Below are 27,336 nucleotides of genomic sequence, written 5' to 3' on the forward strand. Positions count from 1 at the left end.
ACTCGTTTTTTGTTTGTTTGTTTGCTTGTTTGTTTTTATTTTTGCAAGTCATGGGCTTCGACTCAGGGCCTGAACATACTTCTTGCACTTTCTCAACGCTAGTACTCTACAACATGTGCCACAGCCCCACCTACTTCTGTGTATTCTATGTATGTGGTACTGAGGAATCCAACCCAAGTCTTCTGCATGCTTAGGAAAGTTGTGAGACTGTTATCTCCAATTTACCACCAGGTAATTGAAGGGAGTGTGGCTCAGTGCTACCTCACTAGGGCTGGAGTGGTGCCTACTGGTAGAGTGTTGGACCGATAGTGGGGCTGGGAGCAGGCCAAGTGTAGAGTGCTTGATTAGCACAAGAAAAGCTCTGGGTTCCATTCCTCAGAACCACATACACAGAAAGAACCAGAGGTAGTGCTGTGGCTAAGAGGCAGAGTGCTAGCCTTGAGCAAAACTTGTCCAATGACAATGCCCAGCCCTGAATTCAAGCTCAGGACTGGCCAAAAACAACAACAATAGGAAAAGTAGAAGTCTACAGAGAAAGGCAGAATTAAATCATCCAAATACAGGAGACAATAAAGGAGAAATTGAGAAATAAATAAGACATACAAGATTGGGCATGGTTCAAGTGACAAAGTATCTGCCTGGCAACATTGGGGGCTGGGCACAGCATCACCAACAAAAAACAAAATAAAACAAGACCACAGGTATGAGTTTTTTTCTTTTTTTCTGTCCTCTTTTCCTTTATATGGATCAAAGTTTCCAATCAAAAGGCACAATGAAAAAATAAAACCAACTAAAGAACCATCCCCCACAAAAATCACTCATGACCTAGGGAATGGGGACATATGTTTTAGTCCCAAATTCACACATGGATTGATGTAAAATAGAACAAAAATACAGTCTATGTAATTGGAACCAAAAGAATGCTGGATAACCATACCAAGATACAAGATAGAGTTAACTGAAGATTTCTACAGAGCAGAGGACAATACAGATGAGTGAGTGTTCAGCACAGCAAGGAGGGGCATTTGTTCATCAAAGCTGCCTTAGGGCTGCGCTGGTGGCTCATGCCTGTAACCCCAGCTACACAGGAGAGGCTGAAATCCTTTCTTCTTCTTTGTAGGTCTGGGGCTTGAACTCTTGGCTATCCCTGAGCTCTTTTGCTGTATGAGTTTGAGCTGCACATTCTGTTTTTTAGTGTTTAATTGGAGAAACTCACAGACTTTCCTTTCCTGTCTGGCTTTGAACCAAAATCCTCAGATCTCAGCCTCCTGACTTGCTAGGGTTACAGGTGTGAACTACCAGCTCTACCTCTAAAATCTCATTTTTATTTTTTTGGTCCAGGAACTCAAAAAAATAGCATAAAAATCACAAGGGGAACCAGAAACAGTGACTTATGCCTGGAATTCCAGCACTTGGAAAGTTGAAGTAGTAGAATCACAATTCAAGACCAGCCTAGGCCAAACTTTTATGAAATCTTATGTCAGAGAACAATCAGAGTGAGGTGGCGTGTGCCTGGATTCCCAGCTGTGCTGTGGACAGAGGTGCGGCTGCATGCGTAGGGGCTGGGTGGTAATCCAAAGCTTTTCCTAGGCAAAGTACAAGACCTTGTATCTGAAAAACATGAGTGAGAGACGATGGGGAGTGCTTGTTTAACAAACACAAGTCCCTGAGTTCAAACCCTAACTTCTAAACCAGAAAGAAAAACAATCACAACAGAACTTTAAAAATACTTTGAGAATGGAACATTATCCAGATATAAGGCCCCTAGATCTCCCTACTCTGGCCAAGTATACTGAATCAAGCTCTAGCATAATACTTAAAAACATGATGCTAAGTGAAAGAATCCTGCCAGGTGCAGTGGCTCATGCCTGTAATCCTACCTACTCGGGAGGCTGAGATCTGAGGATCGAAGTTCAAAGCCAGTCCGGGCATGAGAGACTGAGACTCACCTCTAGTGAATCATCAGAAAACCAGTAGTGGTGCTGAGGCTCAAGTGTTAGCATTGAGTGTTAGCATTGAGCTGAAGAGCTCAGGGACAACACCAGGTCCAGGACCAGAGTTCAAGCCCCACAACAGGGGAAAAAAAGAATCCATCCATAAAATACCTCAGTTATAAAATACTTCATTCTTAAATACCTATGATAGGCAGATTCACAAAAACAGGAGATTCCAGGAGGGTAGCGGTGAAGGCTAAACACGATGCTTGTTTCTGGAGTGACAGAAGTGATTGGTATTTGTGATGATGTTTGTACACATCTACATATGCTCAATGTCATTAGAGCATATCTTTTAAGTGGGAGATTTGATGTGCAGTGAACTATTTTTCTGTAAAGTTAATGTTAGGAAACATGAATTGAGGTTACAGGCATTAGGATAGCAGTTTGTGTCTCCGCCATGGGGCGCTGTGGCTTTCACAGCCTCTGGAGTCCCAAAGCCCCTGTCAGAGTCCCCAGAGTTCCCCCACCTCCGGAGGGGGGCTCTGATGTGTGGCTGTGTAGTGTGGATGCTTCTCAGGGTGGGAACTCTAGCGAAAGGCTACCCTGTCACTAGAGAGGAGGAATCTCCGAGCCTACCTTTGAGGGATTTCAGGCCTATCTGTGTGGGGCTTGGATGCAGGACATTGTGTGTGAGTGTGTGTGTGTGTGTGTGTGTGTGTGTGTGTGTGTGTGTGTGTGTATGTGTGTCTGTCCGTCCAGGGCTTGGACAGAGGACATTGTGTCTATCTGTCTATGTGGGTTTGGACACAGGACATTGTGTGTGTCTGTCTGTCTGTGTAGGACTTGTCACAGGACATTGTCTGTCTGTCTGGGGCTTGCACACAGGACATTGTGTGTCTGTCTGTCTATCTCCGTGTGAGGCTTGGATGCAGGACATTATGTATGTGTGTCTGTCTGTGTGAGGCTTGGACGCAGGACATTGTCTGTCTGTCTGTCTGTGTGGGGCTTGGACACAGAGCCTTGTGTGTGTGTGTATGTCTGGTGCTTGGACGCAGGACATTGTGTGTCTGTTTGTCTTTGGCTTTGTCACAGGGCCATGTGTGTGTCTGCCTGTCTGTGTGAGGCTTGGACACAAGACAATGTGTGTGTCTGTCTGTCTGTGTGGGGTTTGGACACAGGACCTACACATTGTCCCTAAGCATTTTCACCCAGGTTGGTGTTCTACTACTTGAGCCACAGCCCTGCAGGAGGCACCAAGCTGGAGCTCTGCTGGTGGTGGAGGGAGTAGACTGGCTGAGGGCAGGGCCTGGCCAAGCCTTGGGGTGGGGATCCGGGGGCAGGACTTCAGGGCAGAGCTGGCTCAAGGAACACCAGGGCGAGTTATGCAGTCTGGACAGACATTGAGGAGGACCAAAGATGAGTGGAAATCTGGTGAGTAAGGGCAGCTCTGATCTGGCAAGTGAAGCTTTAGGGCAAGAAGGAGGAGGAAGAGGTTCTGAGGAGGAGGATGTCTTGAGGAGGAGGAGCAGGTTTTTAGTAGAAGGAAGAGGTTCTGAGGAGGAGGAGGTGTTGATGAGGAGTAGGAGGTCATGAGGAGGAGGAGGTCTTGAGTGGGAGGAAGAGGAGGTCCTGAGGGATGAGGACTGGAGGAGGACTCTCCTGGCTGTGGTGATGTGTCCTCGGTGTCTTTAATGGGACCGCTAAGGACGACGACCCTCCCAGCGTTATTGTGGTGCCTGGAGCCACTGCTAGGGTGCTGCTCCTGCATAGGGAGGGCTGCCACGCCTCCCAGGGCACCGGAGGTCTGGGGTGAGGAATAAATTCAGGGGATGGAGTTCCTGCTGGAATCCATGTCCACCCTCCAGGCTCAACACTTCTTTCACAGGGAGGGTAGAGGAGGGCAGGAGGGGAGAGGAAAGGAGAGGAGAACAGAGAAGAGAGCAGGAGAGTAGTGCAGGAGAGGAGAGCAGGTGAGGAAAGAGGAGGAGAGCAGGAGAGGAGGGGAGGAGAGCAGGTGAGGAGAGGAGGATAGAGGAGGAGAGTGGAGGGGAGAGGAAGAGAAGAGAGCAGAGATGGAGAGAAAGGAGAGCAGGAGGGGAGGGGAGGAGAAGAGAGGAGGGGAGGTTTGGAGGGGAGGATGGACAGCAGGCCAACATCCTGACAGGTGGAGTTCTGCGGCTCTGTCCCTGCTGCCAGCACAGCTGTCTCCTCGACACCTGTCCTGGTTGCCTGTGCCATGCTGCGTGCCGCCTACCCCTCTGCCCCCTGCCTTGAAGGGTGTGTGGAGAAGCCAGGCCTGGCTGGTCAGGGGAAGGAGCCTCTGTTTTGGGCAGTGGCTGTGGGGTGTCTGTGGCAGCCCAGCCCTCTGTCTGGTAGGGACAGCCTACTTGGATTCCAGGCGGGGAAGAGCAGGGGGTCCTGCACTTTGGATCCTGTCTTGGCTTAACTTCTGTCTGCTCCATAAGCACCAAGTTCTGCATCCTGGCACTTCTTTCTTCAGTTAATTCCCCCACTCAGATTGCTGGCTCTGACTCCCAGTTGTACCTCAGTTTTGCTTGGAAGATCTGTGCCAGCCCCCCGGTCTTGGAGCCTTTCCAGGTCACTAGAACACTATATGTTGTCTTCCTATCTGACAGCCTTCCTGGCTTCCATGGCTCTCTGCCAGCAGAAAAACGAAGCCCCTCAAGGCCCCAATGCCTGCTGCGCTGTCTGCCCCAGGCCACCTGACACCACAAGAGAAGCCACAGCTCAGCTCTTGTTTTGACAGTGCCACTCAGCCCAAAGCATTATCCAGGAGGCAATGGGTTCCCCTCCTCATTCCTCCTCCAGGGCACGGTGTTGGGCCCCCTCCCCACCCCTGCCATCTTTGAAGTTCCTTTTTACAGAGACAATGGAATCTAGGGGTCTGGATTCCACGGAATGGGTTCCCATCACCTGACACCCACCTGGCTCCTGTCCTCCAGGAAGGTGTGAGAGAGGCTCTTCCTTCTGTCAGGTGCACCCCCCCAGTGGCCTTTCTCACCTGTGAATTTCCATTCTCCTCTAGTTTCTCCCTTCCACATACAAACAGATTAAAATCTCTGGCAACTTGAAGCTATGTCGTCCATGTCCTCTGCAGCTATGATGGCCTTTTCTCTCCCCAGTTCTGTCATCCAAAGCTATAGATATTGATCCAAAGTGTCATCAACACCTACTCATTACCTTTTTTTAACCTATTTTTTGTGGTGCTAGGAATTGAAACCAGGGCATTCAACCACTCCAGCTATCCTCTGGTCAGCCTTTCCAACTGTGATGTTGTTCTGCTTATATTTCCAAAGTTGTATCCACTTCCTTTGTCCTTCTGAATGGGCCTAGGTCAGAGCTCTGGACCCCAGCACAAGGGGAAAGTTGACTCTAGAAAGAGGAGTTTGTGAGGTCAATTCAGAATAAGAGGCTGGCTTCAAGAGCAAGGCCATCCACAGAAATGAGCTGGGGGATGCAATGTAAGTGAAGAAATGGCCAGAGTCAGGCATGGTGGCTCACACCTGTCATGCTAGCTATTCAAGAGGCGGAGATCTGAGGATCAAGGTTCAAAGCCAGTCCAGGCACAAAAAGACCCAAGACTTTTATCTCCAATAAACCTCTTGAAGGGTGGGGTGGTAGCCTTGAAGTGAAGAACTCAGGGACAGTGCTCAGCCCAAGTTAAAGCCTATGACCCACAAAAAGAAAAGAAGTGACCACAGAAATATCTTGTGAGGGACCAGGATAAATGCCTAAACTACCATGCAAGAAGGCCTGGGTTGGATTCCTCTGAACCACATAGAAAGAAAAAGCCAGATGTGTTGCTGTGGCTCAAGTGGCTGAGCATTAGAATTGCGCAAAAAGTTTCTAAGGACAGTGCCCAGGCCCTCAGTTCAAGCTCCAGTACTGACAAAAAAATTCCTGTGAGGTAACACTAAGAAGCCAGCATAGCAGGGATTGGGTGGTGAATTATGAATGCTCAGGAAGGGTGGCATTGGTCACCTCAGCCAAGAGAGCAGACACACACACCTTCCTTTCTTTCAGGAAGTCAGGGTTTCTGTGTTTTCACTCAGTGAATGCATTTCTCTGCACCTGCAGGGCATAATGGTTGCATTTCTCTGCACCTGCAGGGCATAATGGTGTCTCCCATCCCAGTGATGACAGCAGCCTGCTCTAACTCAGCCTGGCCCCTCATGTCAACTTTCCTTTGGCAGCTGGGAAGATCCTGCTGAACATAAATGTAATTGCTTCCTGCCAGAAATCATGCATCTCTGGATGGTTGTCAGGTTAAAGTCCAGGCTTTCGGTTTTATCACCTACAGGCCTATACACACACACACACACACACACACACACACACACACACACACACACACACACACACCACTTATCACTCATGCCAATGGCTAAATTATCCTCTATCTTCTGACTTGGTAATAACAATACACAGTCACATCACCTGCGATACACCACCAACGCACTCACACACTCATACCTGACACACACATGCATGCATACATCACACACCTTAGCTTGTACACACACACGCATACGCACACACACACACACAATTCTCATATATTCACACATGAATTTCCCTCACACAGATGCGTACACAGGCCACAGGCTCCACACCCACTACAAGGTGAGCTGAAATCCATTCATGTAGATTCCATTCTTGCCACTCCCAATCGCATTTCTTTCTGGAATGCTCTGGGTTCCCCTCCCCCAGAAAGTATTAGCTGGTAGCTCAAACCTGTAATCTCAGGAGACTGAGATCTGAGGATCATAGTTCAAAGCCCACACAGGCAGCACTAGTGCTGTGGCTCAGGTGGTAAGGCAGTTTCCTTGGAAAGAACTGATATAACAGCCAGCAAGGGCTGCATACAGAGGCCTAGCTCTCAGAGGCTGAAGTGGGACTCCGACCAAGTGAGTCTAAGAAACAAAATGAAGCTAAAACTTCTTTGGTTATCACAATAGTAGTAAGTCAGTCTTCCTTTTCGCCTCCCACTCCCTCTACCTCTCTCTAACTCTCTGTCCCTGGGGTGCTGTCCTTGCATAGGGTCCTGCTTACAACTCTAAGTTGTGTGCTGCGGAGTGGACAGGTGCTAAAATGTGCTAGCGATCATTCCTGGGGAAACCAGGATGCCAGGCTGGTGCTAGCAAGCTCAGGGAGAGGGAGATGGCAGGGGAGTGGGCAGAGGCCCAAGTGGTGTTATCTTCTGCATGTTAAGACCCAAGTTCTCAGACTCATGTCTGGCATACAGTAGGCCAGGCTGCAGGGCTCTGGGGCCACATCTAGTGGACAGTTGAGGCAGTGCAGTGACAGGTTGGCTGAGGGTGAGCCTGGGTCAAGAGACTGAGGCCCAGTGACACCTGCTTGGGCAGGTGATATGGGCCACAGGGAAGGACTGTTGGTGTGAGGTGACAGGTTAGCAAGCCAACCGAGACCTTCTGGAATGTAACTGGTGGAGTGTTACCAGGCTGGAGAGGCCTAACTAGACAGAGAGCACACAAGAACTCTTCCTCTCAGTAAGAAGCGTGGTGTTAGGCCTGATGACTAGCGGAGAGGGGTCACAGGGGGGCTGTGGTCAGGCCACCGCGGGGAACACCGGAAGTCCCACCGCTAGAAGAAGGAACATGTCTTTCTCCAGCACGGGAGGAAGAAACAACCACTAGGGTTTCATTGCTCTGCTCTCACCCTCCATAACCATCAGCACACAAAGGGCACTAGCACAGACTCCCAGAGACTCTCACAACCTCTTTTGTGATACCATCAGTGCCAAGCGTAGCTTTCCTCGCCTCCATTCTCTCCCTCAGTCCCCTCAAGCCCCTTTTCTGGGCAGAATTTGCGGATCCCCTAATCACTGCCAATAGTGGTTCAAGTGGCAGGACTGGACTACACACCAAAATGTAAATGCTTTGAGGCAAAGCTAACACAATCCCTCCCAGATGGCTCAGAAGTAATTAAGCCCCCAGCCTTTCCTCTGTCTCCAGTACTTCACAGGCCTCTGTCATTGCTACTGAAACCTTATTTCCTCCTGGAAATGGGATTTCACAGGACCTCACCTAAGTGAGGGCTGCAATTGGGTGCCACTCATTCATGCCTGAAATCCAACTTCTCAAAATGAACACTGTTGAGACTCCAGGACCTTGTGAGGGAAATGAAATGGCATTGTGGCCCAGTCCTAATAAAGTAGCCAGCTTGTGCACTTGTATCATGCTAAGCTCCCCTGTGAACACCCCAGCAAACAAGTATTCCAAGACTCGGGCTGGAGGGGCTGAGCAAGCCTGTGTTTGGAGGGGGAACACTCACTTTTTGAAGAAAATTTCCAGCAACTGCTCCATTGTCCCCCACTGTCTGAAATTGTGAAGGACATTTCTCACATTAAAGAGATCACCTTTCTGGTAAGCAGGGATCAGTTTTACCAACAGGATGTCCAACAGGCCTTCCTCCAGGATCCATAGGTTACAAGGCTCATTCAGAGTCTGAGCTGACTCACCATCACAATATGGTGGCAAAAAGAATGGATCTTTCAAACCCAGAAATGGGAGCACACTTCACACTGAGGAATTGGGATAGAGTAGATTGAAAACACCACAAGCTCTCCTCTACCTATAGACACTTGAAAGCAACAAGAAGGTTGTGGTGTGGGGAGTGGATGATGGGGTGAAGTTAGGTTTCCTCTCAGGAATATACCCTGTAGGAGTTGCCCTGGATTTTGCTTGCTTTCTTCCTAGACAAAGGCATGATACACAGGATTCGTGGCTTGGCACTATTCAAGCATCTACATCTTTGAGTGAGGCATCCACATCTTTCATGCCTGAGACCCAAGTCTCCTAAACTTTGGCAATAGCACAGCAACATCTTTCTTCCTCCTGATCCACAGGCCAAGTGAGCTGGCTTTAGCTAGTTGTCAGTTACAGTGTCTTGGTTACCAGGGTTCCATATTCTGTTCCATTGTGAGGGACGTAGGGTCACCTCTCAGGGCCCAATGACCAAAGTTCCTAGCTCAGAGAAGACCTCACCAAAGACATACTGGAGGTTGAATCTCCCCTACAACCTCACAATATACATATGGTTGTAGTAAACAGCAATCCTTGTTTGTCAGATCCCAATGTCTTTAACAAGGCCCAGCTACCAGCCAGGTCTTAGGCTCAAGGAACCTTTCTTAGGTAAGATCCATCCTTAACTGCCACTATTCCCCTCAGCATTCACAAGCCATTTTGCTTCACAGTGCCTTCTCAGCCTCCATTTTGCCTCTTGAACATTTTGTTTTTGATAGTCCTGGGGCTTGACCTCAGAGCCTGAGCATTGTTCTTGGGCTTCCATTGGGTTATAGCTGTCCCACAGAGCCACAGCACCACTTCCAGCGTTTTCTAAATATGTGGTACTGAGGAATCAAACCTGAGTCTTTTTGTATGGTAGCCAAGCACACTATCACTAGATCAAACTCCCAGGCCATCTTGCACATATTTTTAACATTGATCTACTAGGACGTTGTTAGGTTTATGTATCCTATTTTTTTCCTGATGAATATCTGTGCTATCATGTGTAAAAAATGCAAGTGGGAAAATCACAGAAGTATTGTTGAAATAAAAAAAGCATTACACACATACATAAGTGTACATTCTTTGTAGGAGAAAGGATATTTTGATATGATGATGATTACTATTATAAATACTGTATCTGTGTTGGGAGTTTGGCCTTGTGGTAGAGTGCTTGCCTAGTATACATGAAAATCTGGGTTTGATTCCTCAGAACCAGGTAGATAGAAAATCAAGATGTGGCACTCTGGCTCAAGTGGCAGAAGGCTAGACTTAAGAAAACCCAAGGACAGTGCTCAGGCCCTGCTTTCAAGCCCCAGGAGTGGCAGAAGAAAGAAAAGAAAAGAAAGTGCCTTTTACAAGCTAGTCATTCACAGCATTTGCCTCTGAAGTCTTTGCATCTGCATCTTGTGACCTATTCCTTTCCCTCAACGTAGACAAGAAAAACAGATTTCATAACTTGCTATGCTGTTGTCCAATCTCTGGATATTAATTCAAGATCCAATATTGCCTGAGATATTGTGTGTGTGTGCATGTGTGTGTATGTGTACCAGTCTGCACATAGACATGTGTGTATAGGATTTAAGGCTTACTCTCAGGGCCTATGTGATAATCCTGAGCATCTTTTCCTCAAAGGTATTGGTCTTTCACTTCTAGCTTATTGTAGCTAATTGGAGTTGAGAGATTCACACAATTTCTTGCCCTGTGCATTGGAACTGAATTCTCATATGCCCAGTGCTGGGTTCTCATTCTGTTAATTGTAGCTATAGAGGAGGTTGAGATCTGAGGATCCTGGTTAGAAGCCAGCCCTAGAAAGAAAGTCACTGATAGAAATCTTTATCTTCAGTTAAGCACGAATAAATAAGGCAAAAGTGGAACTGTGACTCTGTTCCTCTTGTACCAGCCATAACAAAAATAGTAATTGACAGCACCTGGTCCCTGAGAGGAATCCTTAGTACTGGTTTAGAAAGAAAAAGTATATAATGAAAAAATTAAAACTTGCTGAGGACTTCATAAGGATAAAGGTGCCTATGAATAATCTTGTCCTTTCAGAGTCCCCCAAGAGCTTATGTCTATCTACATTTTATCAATGTTTTGTAAAGATATTTACACATATTCTCTATTAAACAGAGGTACCCATCCACAACACACACACACACAAAGTCACATACACTATAACACACCCATATGTGTCTGGCTACGTATGTATGTATAGTCATATTTACTGACCTATCTGTCTATACTAATATATAAATGCATAAAGAATATGTATTTACACAGATAGGATACATAGGTAGGTCCAGATTTTGTGCAAGTCTTCTGAGTGCAGCTTACCATTCAATTGTTTGTCAAAATAATGTCCCTCTAACTTTTGGCCAGCTCCTTTTCTTCTGATATTTTTTGCCTATCCTGCAGTTAAAACACTGGGCCTGGCTGCTGTCACTGAGCTGGAAATAGTTTCACTCAAGGCAAGTGCTATACCACTTAAACCACAGCACCCATTCCAGATTTTTTTCAGTAGTTCATTGCAGGTAAGAGTCTTATGGAGTTTTTGTCCTGGGCTGGATTTGAATTGTGATGCTCAAATCTCAAATGCCTGAGTAGCTAGGATGACAGGCTTGAGCTCTGAGCAGCTGGTTCCTTTGCTTCTTTTACAATTTTTTGGGTGCCACCACAGCCATGTTCTCTCCACCTGCCCCCGTCCAGTGGTCTGACAGATGCTTTCCATCCACTTATTTATGTCCTCTTCCTGTCCTACATGCAGGGACTGCCATGTAACTAAGGCTATGGTGGGATCATTTTCACCCCTGTGCTGCCATCTGAATGGGAGACTTCTGTCCTGGCATGGAGTGTCCTGGTGGCTAAGCTGGTGCCCTCACCCTAGATGGAGAATCACTTAAATTGTGGTAGCTATGGAGAGATCTGTTCCACATTTATCAGGCCAACCAGCCAAGGAGCCATAACCACCCATCACCCAGGTAGAGGCCAATGGTTATCCAAGTGCTACTACCAATGCCCCCCCTCCCCTGGCTCTGGGTACACGTGACATTCTCTCCACAAGGAACAGGACGAAGTGAGGGATCAGGAAGCTGCCTATGGGCTTCAGATGATGGGCAGGCTGGCACCACAGACGGCCTCACACTGTCACCACCTTCCCCTGCCTCCATCTTTCCTTCATCATGTCTCTCTACCTCCCACCCATTAACCCTGGAAACCAATGCACTGGTCTTTCATCATTCCTCTCATGTCTTCACTCATCTTGTCATGTGTCCATCCCTCTGTCACTTCAACCCCACACACATCCCACCACCAGCTACCCTGTAGCTTATGAGGATGCCACAGGAAGCTCTTGGTGAAGGGCTTGTATTCATGCAGCAGAATCCCTATTGCACCCTCTGGTCTGGTCTACCACAGAATAGGAACAGACAAGCAGGCACACACTGTAGCAGTCTTGCGCTGATGCCATCCTGATTTCTTCATGGTCAGGACTTGGCTCTCCTCAGCCTCTTAGCTCAGTAACCAGACCATTGTGCTTTCACAGAGCCATGGCTTCCAGTACCAAGGGCCACAATGAGCTCAAGGTGATGACAACCCCCCCCATCTCTATATACTTCTAACTGTAGAATGGGAGCTGAGGTTCTCTTCTGGAACCCCATCAGCTAGGAGGACATGCAGATTTCTATCCTTTGCTCATCATGGTGATCCTGTGGTTAACAAGTCACTGCTGGGGCTTCCAGTTCACCACATATAGAACCCATACTCCATCACTTTTCTTAGAAGGACTGATGTCTTTTAAATATTCTCTAGTGTTAAATTTCTAGTTGCTTCCCTCTTTCCTTCCCATCTTTCCCTTCCTCCCTCCACCCTCCCCTACTTTCCTTTTTTTACATTCCTTCCTTCCTGTCCTGGCCTTGAACTCAAGCCCTGGTGCTGTCTCTTAGCTTTCTTTGCTAAGGTAACACTCTAGCCCTTGGGACTCAACTCTACTTCAATCTTTGTTCTTGCTGTAAATTGGAAGTAAGAGTCTCATGCATTTTTTTCACCAGCTGGGTTCTCAGATCTCAGCTTCCTGAGGATGCCTAAGATTACAAGCATTATCTAATCATTACAAATTGCTTATTTCTTTTCAAATATATTTTGTTCTTTCAGGTGAGCCACCACCCACTCATGCCAGAACATTGCTGCATCCCAGCATTACTCTGGTCTGTCTTATTCCATCCATCTCACAATGGCCGTCTAAAACAACCTGCAGCATGTTGAAAGTCCCAAGGAACATTCTAATGGCATGAGAAGCCTCCTTAAGCTCTGCCTCAGATATGCCCAGCCCCAATCCCACTTCCACATGAGCATTTGTTTAGGAGAAATCTCCTGAGTACACCATCTTCCTTTCCTCATCATTGTAATCTCATTTTTGGAGTCATTTCTCCCAGACAAAGAGGAACATGACCCATAGTTCTACATCAGATCCAGCTTCATACTCCCAGCCACCAACACCCCCCATTACCCTGCCAGACACCTGAATTCGAGAACAATGCTTTCACTACCCTTGAGTCTTATCAACATAGGCTAAAATATGCAAATGTTTTAACTTGTAAAGTGAACTAAATTAATTTTAGTAAACAGAATAAACACGTGGCATCAAGCTTCAGAATCTTTGCATCTGACCTTTTAGTGGATAACAGACTCACCTACATTTCTGTAGCCAGCAGAAATCTCAACATTGAGATTTCAGCATTCCTGGTATCCAAGTTTGGATGTGCTAACACTGCTTTCAATGGGGCACTTCAATCCCACAATCCCACAACAATCAATGTCATCTGCCATCACTAAACATCTCTATGTCAGGTAATGCTAGAAAAAAGAGTGATGTGCCAACTCCATGCTGGCTTGACCTATGCCATCTTCAAAACTGGAGCAAGTGGGGCTACTCTCTTCATGCCATCAGGGCTAAAACAATAGCCATTTCCTTTTGTCTACTACCCCAGGAGGACCTTTAGCTTGAGACTGTTTCTACCAGCAAAGATTTCAGTGATGTGCCTACATGGATAAAGCTGAAATCTCACAAAAGGTGAGGCTATTGGGCTAGTGCTGGAACCTCAACTCAGGGCCTGGGCCCTAAGCATTTGTACTCAAGACTAGCCCTCTACTACTTGAGTGCAAGCTCCATTTCCAGCTGTTTTATTATTGTTGTTGTTGTTGTTGTTGTTGTTAGTAAGAATGTATCAGACTATCCTGTTCCAGGTGACTTGGAACCTCCAAACTCAGACCTCAGCCTCCTGACCAGCCTGGATTAAAGGTGTGTGTCAGCCATGCCCCACATCTGAGGACTTCTGCCAACACGTTTTTCTCCAAAAAGTGGAAGAGGAAGATGTGGGAGGGTTGGGCTCATCCCCGCCTGCATATAAAGGAAAGCATCAGGGCCTGAATTTCATTCCCTATTGTAGGCTGCTGGTAGCAAACAGGCACAGGCTGGCATCAGATGCCCCTGAACAACTTGTGACCAAGACTCCTAGAGCAGACCTCAGATTCGATTGCAGAGGAGGAGCCACCCAGTAACAGAGGCAGTGGTGACAGCTGAAACTGAGTGTTTGAGCCTTTGCCCAAATACACAGGGCCACCAATGTCTCAATGAGAAAGGTGAGATTTTGATGGAGAAGGTGAGATTAAACATTATGTATCCTGCAAGAAGCCAGACTATGCGGGGTCTTTTATTATTCCAGGTGAAATTTTAGATTTCCTCTTCTGTTTCTTTAAAGAATGACATTGGGATATTGATGAGGATTGCATTGAATTTGTAGATAGACCTTATCAAGATTTAAGTTAATAGAGAGAAAATATGACTAGAGTTGTATGTTGTATTGCTTCATGACAAAATCAAATGTTTCAGTGTGTTCCATTTCAAGTGCAAAACTAGTAATTGAATGAAAATGTTACTGTTATAAGCAATATGTTCTTTGTGCTATTGTACAATACAATGGAAAAGCCAGCATTAACATTATTTGGCAAGAGAAGTGACAGCTACAGAATTAAAAATTATGATCAAGTGTGGTGTACAGGAGAAAATCAACAAGAACAAAATATATTTCTGCCCATTTGAATGGAAAGTGCTTGGTTTTAGGAAGCATTTGAATTAGGATTGATTATAGAACAGAGTAGGCAGTTATTCCGGTTTATCTAAAATGGTTTCTAAAAGGGCATGAGCCTAACAGGAATTCAGATTCCAATTAGTTATAAAATGATAATAAAATGTTTAATGTTGGAAAAGAAGGGGGAAAGTTATTTAAGTTACTCAAAAGAACATGTCCAGTCTATTTAGTGGAATCAATTCAATTATGTCCCATTAAATATTGTTCTATCATTCCCCATGGCCATGGCTGGAATACTCTGATAATAAATTTCTTATTGTAATTTAGGATGAACAAATTTGTCAGTAAATATGTTTAACTAAAATTATTGTCAGAAATAATATATGAAAAAGAAAGGATATAAAGAAGCAATAAAGGTAATTTCTATCCTGTTGCATATTGAATAATTCAGCTTAGTTTGTCCACAAGGACATATTTGTATGTGTTGGCAAAGAGGAAGTATAGTAAACATCTCTCATTACAGGTACTGGTCAAAAGTTCAGAGGTCGTTGTAGAGAAAATCATCAAAATGTATATTATATAGAGTGTTGTTTAAAATAAACATAAGAACTTAAAAATAAGAATGACATTGGGATATTGATGAGTATTGCATTGAATTTGTAGATAACCCTTGGCAAGATTGCCATTTTCACGATATTACTTCTTCCAATCCAGGAACATAGGTTTTTCCATTTCCTTAGTTCTGCTTTAATTTCCTTTTCCAGGATTTTAGAGTTTTCATCAAGAAGATGCTTTACATTCTTAGTTAATTCCTAGGTATTTTATTTTCTTTGAGGCTATTGCAAAATGAGTAGCTTTCCTGATTGTTGCCTCGTTCTTCTCATTTGTTGGCATATAGGGAGGCAGTTGACTTTTGAGGGCTAATTTTATACCCTGCCACTTGTCAAAGTTTTGAATCAGCTCAAGCAGCTTGGGAGTCGATAGGGTTCTTTAAATACAGAACCGTGTCATCTGCAAAGAGGCAAAGTCTCACTTCCTCTTTCCTCTTTCCACCTCACTCCAGTCAGTATGGCCAAGATGAAGATATCTTATAACAGATGGTGGAGGGAATGTGGCCAGGAGAGATCACTACTACACTGCTGGTGGGAGTGAAAACTCATTCAACCACTATGGACAGCAGTATGGCAGTGCCTCTAAAAGACTAAACATAGAGCTCCCCTATGATCCAGCAATTCCACTACTTGGCATTTACCCAATCACCCAGAAATAAGGACATACTAAATTCACTAGAACAACAATGTTCATCACAGCACTATTTACCATAGCAAAGACATGGAACCAACCCAGATGCCCCTCAGTTGATGAGTAGACCAACAAGACACGGTATTTTTACACAATATAATTCTGTGCTTCTGTCAGAAAGAATGACATTGTCCCATTTGTAAGGAAATGGAAAGACTGAAAAAATCATATTAAGTGAAGTAAGCCAGACTCAAAGGAACACAGGCTCAATGGTTTGCCTTGTTTGTCATACATAATCAGTAGAAACTTTGGGCTCTCCTAGAAGATTTACAATAGAATACAACCTAGATACATAAGGCCATATAGAATGATGCTAAATGAAAGGACCTCCAGAAACAAAAGGCATATAATGAGTGACTGTTGTCCTTACTGTACTATGTTAACTCTCATGTCATTTGCTGTCCCTTGGTTATCTAATATTGTTACAGTGTTTCACCTTGTTATCTGATGTAATGTATAGATGCACTTTTGGTTATTTTTAATAGGATAGGAAAGGGGTAAAACAAGATGAGGAATGGGGATGAGGGAGGAAAATGGGGAGCAAGACATAAGAAAGATATCAATGTTTGTAAGGTAATGCACCTTCTGTCTGGTGAATATAATATAACCCTTCTATTAATTACAATAAAAATATATGAAATAAAAGAAGCCAGACTATGCTCCCATGGAATCCTCAGATGAGAATGATGAAGTTCAGTTCATTAAAAAAGCCGAAGAACACGAAGCAGAGACAGAGCAACAGGAGGAGTTAGCTAGGGACACTCATCTGTGTTGATTAAAAAACTATTAATGAAGTGGAAGAGACTGGCTCAACATGGAAAAACAAAGGGAACCTGAAGTGTTTAGAGGAAGTAGAAGGACATGCATGGTGGATTGAACAAGATAGCAGTGAAGAAGAGGAAATAGAAAGGCATGATTTGTTTTGTGCGATTGCTCAATATCTTTCTGTATGTTGGCGTAACGTATTATTGTCCATAACCATCCATAAGACTGTCCTCATGACAAAGAAACATGCAATCTGGCTTTGTATATGCAATCATTGCACAATGAAAACATGGCACATAATACTGTATTTCAAATACTTACCACATTTCTCCCTATAACTAACTAGTTGTCTGTCTCATTGCTTAGATTTTTTTTTGCCAGTCCTGGAGCTTGAACTTAGGGCCTGAGCTTTGTCCTTGGAGTTTTTGAAGGCCAGAACTCTACCACTTGAGCCATCACACCACTTCCAGCTTTTTCTATGTATGTCGTACTGAGGAATTGGACCCAGGTCTTTGTGCATGCTAGGAAAGCACTCTACCACTAGGTTAACACCCCAGGCCACATCACTTGGATTTCCATAATCAACTTCTAACTAGCTGCTGTTCCTCATCTTTTCCATGTTTCCAAATTTTGGGGGGTGCGGGGGGTCATGGGGCTTGATCTTGGCCTGGGCCCAGTCTCTGAGGTTTTCAGGTCAAGGCTATCGTTGTATCTTAGGCCTGGGAGTTGTCCCTGACGTCTTCAGCTCAAGGCACTATCCTTGAGCCAAGCCCTACTTCCCATTTTCTAGAGGTTAACTGGGGATAAGATTCTCAGGTTCTTATGTGCCTGGGCCAGCTTTGAACCTTGATCCTCAGATCTCTGCCTCCTGAGTAGCTAGGATTACAGATATGAGCCAACATGCATGGCCATGCTTCTAATTTTTTACACTACTGTAAGTTTAACAAATCAATGTTTTCATTTTTTTTGGGTACAGAATTCTGAAGGGAACTGGCTAAAAGAATAATTAGTGGTGGTAGAAAGATATTCATCCTCCTGTTAACTTCACCTCCAGAACAGTGAGTATACCCAGGTTCTTCACTTAATGAACACCGGTGTTTAATTAAAACTCATTCAGCAGAACAAAAGTGCAGGCTAAGAGTCATTAAGTCACATGTGATTCACCATCAGTGAGTAATTAAATATAAAGAAAGCACTGAAGTCTTTTTGGACTTACTCATCCAAAACCAAATACTTAAGAGTCTTGTCTTTATGCACCAAACAAACCAGAAGAAGAGCTGGGGCTCAAATGGTAAGCATGAGCATTGAGCAACGATGCTAAAGGAGTGCTTATGCTCTAAGTTCAAGCTAAATGATTTGTGTACCCAGACATACAGATACACACACACACACACTCGCGCACGCGTGTGCACACACACACTCACACACACACACACACACACACACACACACACACACACACACACACACACAATACAGCCCGAAAAGTTGTCCTTACATGTTTTCTGAATGTTTCATAAATAACTTGAGGCAAAAAGTGATGAGAAACTTTTTCCTATTGGACAAATTTTGCAATAAACAAAGTGTAGTATCTCCCATTGTACCTTCCATTCAAAAATTGAATTTGAAATAGCAGGTCATTTGTGTTTTAATGAATGGACCACACATACAGCAGACTTTAGGGGAGCAGTAGAGAAATCGATGATCTCAGATACTTGGCTCAAATTGTGACAATCTTTTCCCATCCATCACTCCCCAGACCATCGTGGAGATTAGCTTATTCCAGTCTCAGTGGGCCAGAGCTCTTATTACTGAGTTAATAAAATTAACTTCACAAAAAAATTAACTTCACAAACCATTCCTTAGTATAAAAGTCACAAGGCAACAACTCCACTCTCTTAATTACTTGTAAAGCGTGGAGTCATTAATGCCCATCCTTTGTGTCCATTTTCTTTGGATAATATTCAGGTACTTCACCACTAAACACACTGAGAAATGTTGCTTCAGAAAGTGCCCAAATCTGAAAAGTCATTCACATTATACCTAGCTTATCTCTGCAATGCAGGATTTCTCTGTACAGTTTGGAAATTAGTTCCCCCACTCTCTTTGGTGACAATCCTCAGGCTTGAACTCAGGGCCTGGGTTTCTTTTGCTCAAGGGTACCACTCTACCACTTGAACCACAGTGCTGCTTCTGGCTTGCTGTTTTTATGTAGTACTGAGGAATCAAAACCAGGCCTTCATCCTTGCTGGGTAAGCACTCTACCACTGAGCCACAGAGTCAGCTCTAATAGAGGTTGCTGACAAAGGTTTTCCTATCTTGTATTTATTTCTTCTGTGAGTGTTCTTAATGCTTGCTGAAGGTTGACTTCTGAAGACTTCCCCTTATGCTTACATATAGAGATACTGTATATAGCTAAATGTTTTCCATTACTCAAACTTGCTCTCTTGTATATGTTCTGAAATGTACTGAAGAATGACTTCTGATTAAAAGTCATTGCACACTTGTTATATTCATTAGTTTTTTTTTCTTCTATGTGAATCAGGTTTGTGATGAACACAGAGGTATGCCTTCCAGGTCAAACACTTTCCACATTTGTAATATTCATAAGGTTTTTCTCTCCTAAGTGCATTCTATAAATAGCCATGCCTTTGTGATGGACTTTCCACATTCCTTATATTCATATGGTTTCTATCCTGTGTGTGTGTGGTCTCATGCAAAGAAGTGTGACTTTTTGAAAAGCTTTCCAGGTTTTTTTTATGCATAGGATTCTCTCCTGTGGGTGTTTAGTGATAAATCCTGAGTTGTGCCTTCTGGGGTAAAGACTGAACATTTGCTACATTCATTAAGGGTTTTATCTTGTGTTGGTTTTGTGACACAAGCTCAGTTTTCTTCCAAAGATTAAAAATTTTTCCCATTTATTACATTGCTAAGGCTTCTCATGTGTGTGAACTCTCTTATGCTTCCTGATGGGTGAATACTGTGTGAAGGACTTCCCACTTTGGTAACATTCATAAGGTTATGTGTAATTTCTGCATGCCTCCCGAGATGTGACCTACACCTGAAGGTCTTACCACATTCGTTGCACTCATAAGGTTTCTCTCCTGTGTGTGTTCTCTGATGCAAATTGAGGGAAGACTTCCACCTGAAGGTCTTACCACATTTGCTGCACTCATAAGGTTTCTCTCCTGTATGTGTTCTCTGATGCAAATTGAGGGAAGACTTCTGTCTGAACGACTTTCCACATTGGTCGCATTCATAAGGTTTCTCTCCTGTGTGAATTGTCATATGTGTCTCGAGGTATGACTTCTGTTAGAAGGACAATCCATATCTGTTACACTCATAAAATTTTTCTCCTCTGTGTATTCTCTGATGAACACGGAGTCGTACCTTACTGTTGAAAGACTTTCCACATTCATTACACTTATAAGGTTTCTGTCCTGTGTGTGTTCTCTGATGAATAGTATGTTATGCCTTCCACATGAAAGACCTTTCCCATTTGTTGCATTCATAAGATTTCTCTCCCGTGTGTGTTCTCTGATGAACTCAAGCATGTACCTTCTGGGTGAAAGAATTTCCACAATTGTTACATTCATAAGGTTTCTCTTCTGGGTGTGTTCTTTGATGGACATAAAGGGATGACTGAAAGGTTAAAGACTTTCCACATTTGTTACATTCATAAGGTTTCTCTCCTTTGTGTGTTCTCTGGGGCAAAGTGAAGTATGACTTCTGGCTAAAAGACTTCTGACATTTATTGCATTCACAAAATGTCTCTTCTGTGTGAGATTTCTGATGCCTTCTGACAGCTGATTTCTGGGCAGAAATTTTATTGCATTCCTCATACTCATAAGGTTTCTCTTCTGTTGGAGATAGAAGTTGGAACATCAGGTCTGACTTCTCAGAAATTAAATTTTCACACTTGATGTACTCATCAGATATCTTAAGATATATGCTCTGAGATATTGTAAGGCATATTTTATTACTGAAAATTTCTCACATTCACTACATGTATGAGGATTATCTCCTGTGTAAATTTTCACATGTGTAGTGATGGTCAGTGTTAAGTACAATATTTTTTGACACAGAGTACATTCAGCATTTTTCCCTCCTCCCTGAAGAATTTCTTGGGCAGAGAGAACAGAATGAGGATAGTTCAGCTCTTTTGGATTGTGACAATTGTGACTAAAATTCTCTGAATATCTGAGAAATTCTTCAATAACAGGAGATATTTGAGACCTCGATGCAGCATGCATCTCCTCAGGTTCAGGAGTGAGAAGCATGTTCTGACACACTTAATGAACTCCTCAGACCTCATCCCTAAGGTGTTCCCACTATTATTGATCAGCTCTGGCTTATGTGTGGAGCTCAAATTAAACGTTGTTGCTAATCTCACGATTTCCTATGCTTCAATACTAATTGCAACTGCTACTCCACAAAGACATTCATGTGTGCTTTCCTGGCAGGTCTTAAAAACATTCTCCATTACTCAGACATCTAAAATGAATCATAGAAAAAAGACAAAACATACATGAGATACAAATATTCCTTAATGTAAAGGTAAGGACTTCACTTTCCCATCCTAAGTGTTAGATATTTTAAAATATAAAAGTGGAAAATGATTTGTGAGAAATATATGTGTTTACCACTAATAGATGAAGAAAATGATATTGTACAATGACCAATAATGCTTTTCATTTTATGAAGCTAATATTACTCTCATCCCCAAACCACGGAAAGACCCAACCAAAAAAAGAAAACTACAGACCTATCTCTCTAATGAACACAGACGCAAAACTCCTCAATAAAATATTAGCCAACAGATTCCTGAAACAAATTTAAAAAATTATACACTATGATAAAGTAGGCTTCATCCCACAGATGCAAGGCTAGTTTAACGTTCGCAGATCAATCAATGTAATACATTACATCAATAGAGCTAAGGATAAGAATCATATGATAATCTCTCTGGAAATGGAGAAGGCATTTGACAAAATACAACATCCATTCATGTTGAAAGCACTAGAAAAAATAGGAATAAGAGGTACATTCCTCAAAATAGTTAAATCTATATATGAAAAAACATACAGCCAGTATTATACTAAATGGTGAAAGACTGGAACCATTTACCTTAAAATCAGGAACTAGACGGGAATGCCCACTCTCTCCATTTCTTTTCAATATAGTGCTGGAACCCTTAACTAGAGCAATAAGGCAAGAAAAGGACATCAAAGGGATCCACATAGGGAAAGAAGAAATTAAACTATCCCTATTCGCAGATGACATGATCCTCTACTTGAGTGACCCAACAAACTCCACTCCCAAACTACTAGAATTAATAAACTAGCAAAGTGACACGTTACAAAATCAACCTTCAGAAGTGAGTAGCCTTCTTGTACACCTACAATACTCAAACAAAAGGCCAAATCAAGAAAATGATCCCATTCACAATAGACCCCAAAAGAATAAAATAATTGGGAATTAATTTAACCAAAGATGTAAAGGAATTATTTAATGAAAACTATAAAAGCCTAATGAAAGAAATTAAAAAGGACACTAGGAAATGGAAAGACATCCCATGCTCATGGCTACGGAGAACAAACATAATGAAAATGGCTATACTGCCAAAATTGATGTACAAATTCATTGCAATCCCCATCAAAATCCCAAAGACATTCTTTACTGAAATAGAAGATACAATCCAAAGATTCATAGGGAACAAGAAAAGACCTAGAACAGCCAAAACAATTCTAGGCAAAAAGAGCAATGCTGGAGGTATTACGATACCAGACTTTAAACTCTTCTATAGAGTCATAATAACAAAAAACATTTGGTATTGGCACAAAAACAGACCAGAAGATCAGTGGAACTGAATAGAAGACCCAGAAATAGAACCACATACCTATAGGCAACTTGTATTTGATAAAGGAGCCAAAGATATACAATGGAACAAACACAGTCTATTCAATTATTGGTGCTGGCAAAACTGGCCAGCCACATACAGAAAAGTAAAAATTGACCCTAGCCTTTTGCCATGCAGAAGCGTTAATTCAAAGTGGATCAAAGACCTCAATGTTAGACCGGAAACCATGAAACTGCTACATGATAAATTAGGAGAGACACTGGAACTCATAGGCACAGGCAAAAGATTCCTGAACAGAACCCAGGGTCACAACAGATTGGAGAGAGACTCAATAAATTGGACTACCTAGAAATAAAATGTTTCTGTACAGATAAAAACACAGTCGCAAAAGTAGAGAGACAGGGGCCGGGAGGTTGGCCTAGTGGTTAAAGTGCTTGCCTAGCATGCACGAAGACCCGGGTTTGATTCCTTGGTACCACATACATAGACAAAAGCCAGAAATGGTGCTAAGGCTCATGTGGTAGAGCTCTAGCCTTGAGAAAGTCCAAGGACAGTGCTCAAGCCCAGGACTGGCAAAAAAAAAAGAAATTAAAAAAAAAGTAGAGAGACAGCCAACCAACTGGGAAAAGATATTCACCAATAATACATCTGACAAATGCTTAATATGCAGTATCTACAGGGAACTCAAGAAATTAATCCCCTTCCCCTAAGCCCAATAAACCAATAAAATGGGTAAGGGAACTAAAGAGAGTCCTATCAGAAGAAGAGAATAAAATGACAGAAAAGCATATGAGAAAATGTTGATCATCTATGGTCATAAAGGAAATACAAATAAAAACAACCCTAAGATATCACCTTACACCAACAAGAATAGCCAAGACTTTTAACTCAGACAATGACATTTGCTGGCGGAGTTGTGGAGAAAAACGAACCCTAGTACACTACTGGTGGGAATGTAAACTATTTCAGCCACTCTGGAAAGCAGTGTGGGGGTTTCTGAAAAAACTGAAAACAGACCTTCCCTACGATCCCGCCATACCACTTCTGGGCATCTACCCTGAACATGACCCAAGATATGTTAAGGACACCTGCTCAGCTATGTTCACCTCTGCACTAATCACAATAGCCAGGCATGGAAACAATCCAGATGCCCTACTGCAGATGAATGAATACAGAAAATGTGGTATATATACAGAATGGAATTCTACTTAGCCAACAGACAAGAAAAAATAATGGCATTCGCAGGGAAGTGGATGAATCTAGAGCAAATCATGTTGAGTGAGACAAGTCAAGACCTAAGGAACAAAAGGCGCATGGTATCCTTAACATGTGCCTATTAAATCCAAAGAGTATAGGAGCAAGGACTCAATATCTGCATACCCAATGCTTTAGATATGATAATGGAAATATAAACATAACTGTATAGACATAAAAACCTATGACTCTATAGACATAATGTTTTATTTCATAAATTAGTGTTTCTCTGATATTCAAACCCCTAGCCTAATTTTGATTAAGTTCTAATTACTAAGTCCAAGTGATTGTAAATAGAGATTCCTTCTTGAACACTTGTTTGTTAAACCTGTCATTTAAAATATGATGTAAAGATCAACATTAATAAATTCTTTAAAAAAGTGGAAATTAATTTGTGAGAAATATATGCATTTCTCCTTAACATATTAAGAAAATGATATTTTACAATGACCAATGTTTTTCTGTGTTTTAGTTTTCTTTTTATATCAGAGGAAATATTTATTCAAATTACTCAACTATGTATTGCTATAGTTTTAAGCTGAATACTGCTTATAATATACCTGCATCTGTTTTGTTCAAACACTGTTTTGTTTATACATTGGGGAATAGCTGCCTTTCTTTTATTTTTGAGAAATAATTTATTTATTGTGCTCCTTTGCTTCTTTTTAAAAATTTCTTTTTTTTGTGGTTCATAGACCTGGGCCCTGTCCCTGAACTCGTCAGCAGAAGGCTACAGCCCCTATCCTTGACCTACAGCCATACTTCCTGTTGTCTAGAGGTTAACTGGAAGTGTTTCAGGTGCTTTTGTGCCCAGGCTGGCTTTGAACCTTGATCCTCAGATCCTGAGCAGCAGCTAGGATTACCTTACCCAGCTCCAATGCTGCTTTGCTTTTTAACCATTAAGTGAGGAACAGGAATATTTTCTAGATTCAGAGGCCACAAGAGTGGTTTATATGTCTGTATGCCTTTGATCTAAGAAAGAATGGTTCTTGAGAGTAAGGTCTTATACCTACATCCCTTCAGTTATAACTTCTCCTTAACGTCTCAATTTAGGTATGTGTGGGAATTTTGGAATTTGTTTCTTTCAATTTGAAGTCTCATCAAAATTACTTTTCTGACACTCCTGTCCCTGAGAACCATGGAAGACCAGAAAAACTCCAGCTCATTGTCTAGTTAATTATCTTCTGTAGACTAAAACTTCATTTTTTTTCTTTCCAGTACTGGGCTTGAACTTAGGACCTGACCACTGTTCTTGGGTTATCTCAAGGCTAGAACCCTACCAATTAAGTCAGTACTTCTGGCTTATTCTATGTATGTGGTACTGAGTAATCAAACGGGTGTCTTTGTACATGCTTTTCAAGCCCTCTACCCCTAGGCTCAACTCCTTGCTGGAAAGGTTTAGTTCAGAATCCCAGTGCCTGCCAACAAGCGAAAAGCCAGTATCCTTACCAGAGAACAAAGCCCTGACTTATTCCTTCTTTACTCATACCTTTAGTCTCAGTTTCAAAGAAAATGAAATCTCATTTCTTCTTTCTTTCTTTCTTTCTTTCTTTCTTTCTTTCTTTCTTTCTTTCTTTCTTTCTTTCCTTCTTTCTTTCTTTCTTTCATTCTTTCTTTCTCTCTTTCTTTTTCAGTCAGGGAACTTGAACTCTGGACCTGGTGTTGCCCCTGAGCTCTTCACCTCTTGACACAGAGCCCCACTTCCTATTTTCTAGTGGTTCATTGGAGAGAAGAGTCTAAGCTCCTTTTGTGATAGGTCTCGCTTTGAACCTTCATCCTCAGTTCTCAGCTTCCTAAGTAGCTAGGATTACAGGTGTGAGCCACCGGCTTCTGGCTTTCTCATTTTATTTTGTTTCACAGTGATTTCGACAGAGAAATCTACCTTTAACTCTACTGTCACATAGAAATCATTATATCACCAGATGATTCTTGGGGCTGAGAATTTGGCCTAGCATGCACTAAGACCTGGTTCACTTCCTTGGTACCACATACAAAGAAAAATGCCAGAAGTGGTGCTATAGCTCCAGTGGTAGAGAGCTAGCCTTGAGAAAACCCAAGGACGGTGCTCAGGCCCTGAGCCCAAGCACAAGACAGGCAAAAACAAAAACAAAAAAACCCCATGATTCTTGATTCATTCACAAAGAATACCCTAGGTTTCACACACAGGACTTAGGATAACTAAGAATATTATGGCTCAGTACATCACAACATGAACTTACCAACTGGGCTCAGGCTCCAACATCAATATGAAGATGCATTAACTCATCTGTGATATACTTTTCAGAGGAATTTCCTATCCTTGGTTCTACACCTTGCTCTAGCATGACAATAAATACAGGTTTGGGAACACAGGGCCCTGTAAATCAGAAATAGTGGAGAACTATTGCTTATGCTTGGTCATCATTGCTGTAAGAACTCAGCTCCTTCTCACAAGGTAGATCTTTAATATTTTTTCTCATTTCTCACTAGCTCCATGGTTGACTTTTCCCCAGCTCTGGATTCATTCTGTATGGCATGAATTTAGCTCTTTTGCTTGAAGGCTAGGAATCTACCAGTTTGAGTCCCAGCTCCACTGACATGCATGGGTCTTCATATATGCTAGGCAACACTCAACCACAAGGCAAAATTCTCGACACTCCACTAACATTTTTGAGGGGTTAATTGGAGTTATAGAGTTTCATGGGCACTTTTCTGCCGTTACTGGCTTCAAATTAGAATTCTCAAATTTCTTCCTCTTGAGTGTCTAAGAATACAGGCATGAAACATTGCACCTAGTGCCAGGTTTCCATTATAAACTCACTGTTTAGTGATTGGTAGATCCTATTTCCAATAATGATATATGTTCTATTCTGGATAGTTTATCCACTTACAATTACTGTGTAAGTTTGGAATGTCATCTCCATTAGTGGGAACATAATTTAGAACTTTTGTCAAAGTGTTGATTAGGTATCCTGAAGAATGAGAACGAAATAACCTTGGATTTTCTTTTTTTATTATTTATTTATTTATTTATTTATTTATTTATTTTCTTTAATTGTAATTAGTAAAAGGGTTACATGATATTTGCCAGATAGAAGGTGCATTAACTCACATACATTGATACCCTTTCAAATGTCTTGGTACACATTTTCCTCCCCCCTCACACCCCCCACCCTTCTTGGTTTTCCCCCTTCCCTATCAAATTTCAAATATCCAAATACAAATAAATTCAATATATCAGATAACAAAATGAGATACTATACCAATATGAGATAAACAAGGGATAGCAAAGGAGTTGAGAGACAACATAGTACATTAAGGACAACAATCATTCATTATATGGCTTTTGTTTCAATATCCTGGAGGTCCTTTCAATTAGCTTCACATTATATGGCCTTATGTATCAAGATTTTGCTCTTTTGCAGATCTCTGCTAGTAGAGCCCAAGGTTTCTACTGATTATGACGAATGAGGGAAACCACTGAGCCTAAGTTCCTTTGAGTCTGGCTTACTTCATTTAATATGATTTTTTTCTAAGTCTTTCCATTTCCTAACAATTGGGGCTATGTCATTCATTCTGACAGCAGCATAGAATTCCATTGTGTA

At 42.6% G+C, this 27,336-nt stretch overlaps 1 pseudogene; it reads right to left on the bottom strand.

Moving 5' to 3' along the window:
• Window positions 1-27,336, bottom strand: part of LOC150040080 (uncharacterized) — a 92,432-nt pseudogene that overhangs the window by 40,406 nt on the left and 24,690 nt on the right.

The sequence above is a fragment of the Megascapheus bottae genome, unplaced genomic scaffold, assembly GCF_031878675.1.
Source record: "Megascapheus bottae isolate mThoBot1 unplaced genomic scaffold, mThoBot2.hap1 HAP1_SCAFFOLD_48, whole genome shotgun sequence".
Classification (NCBI taxonomy): domain Eukaryota; kingdom Metazoa; phylum Chordata; class Mammalia; order Rodentia; family Geomyidae; genus Megascapheus; species Megascapheus bottae.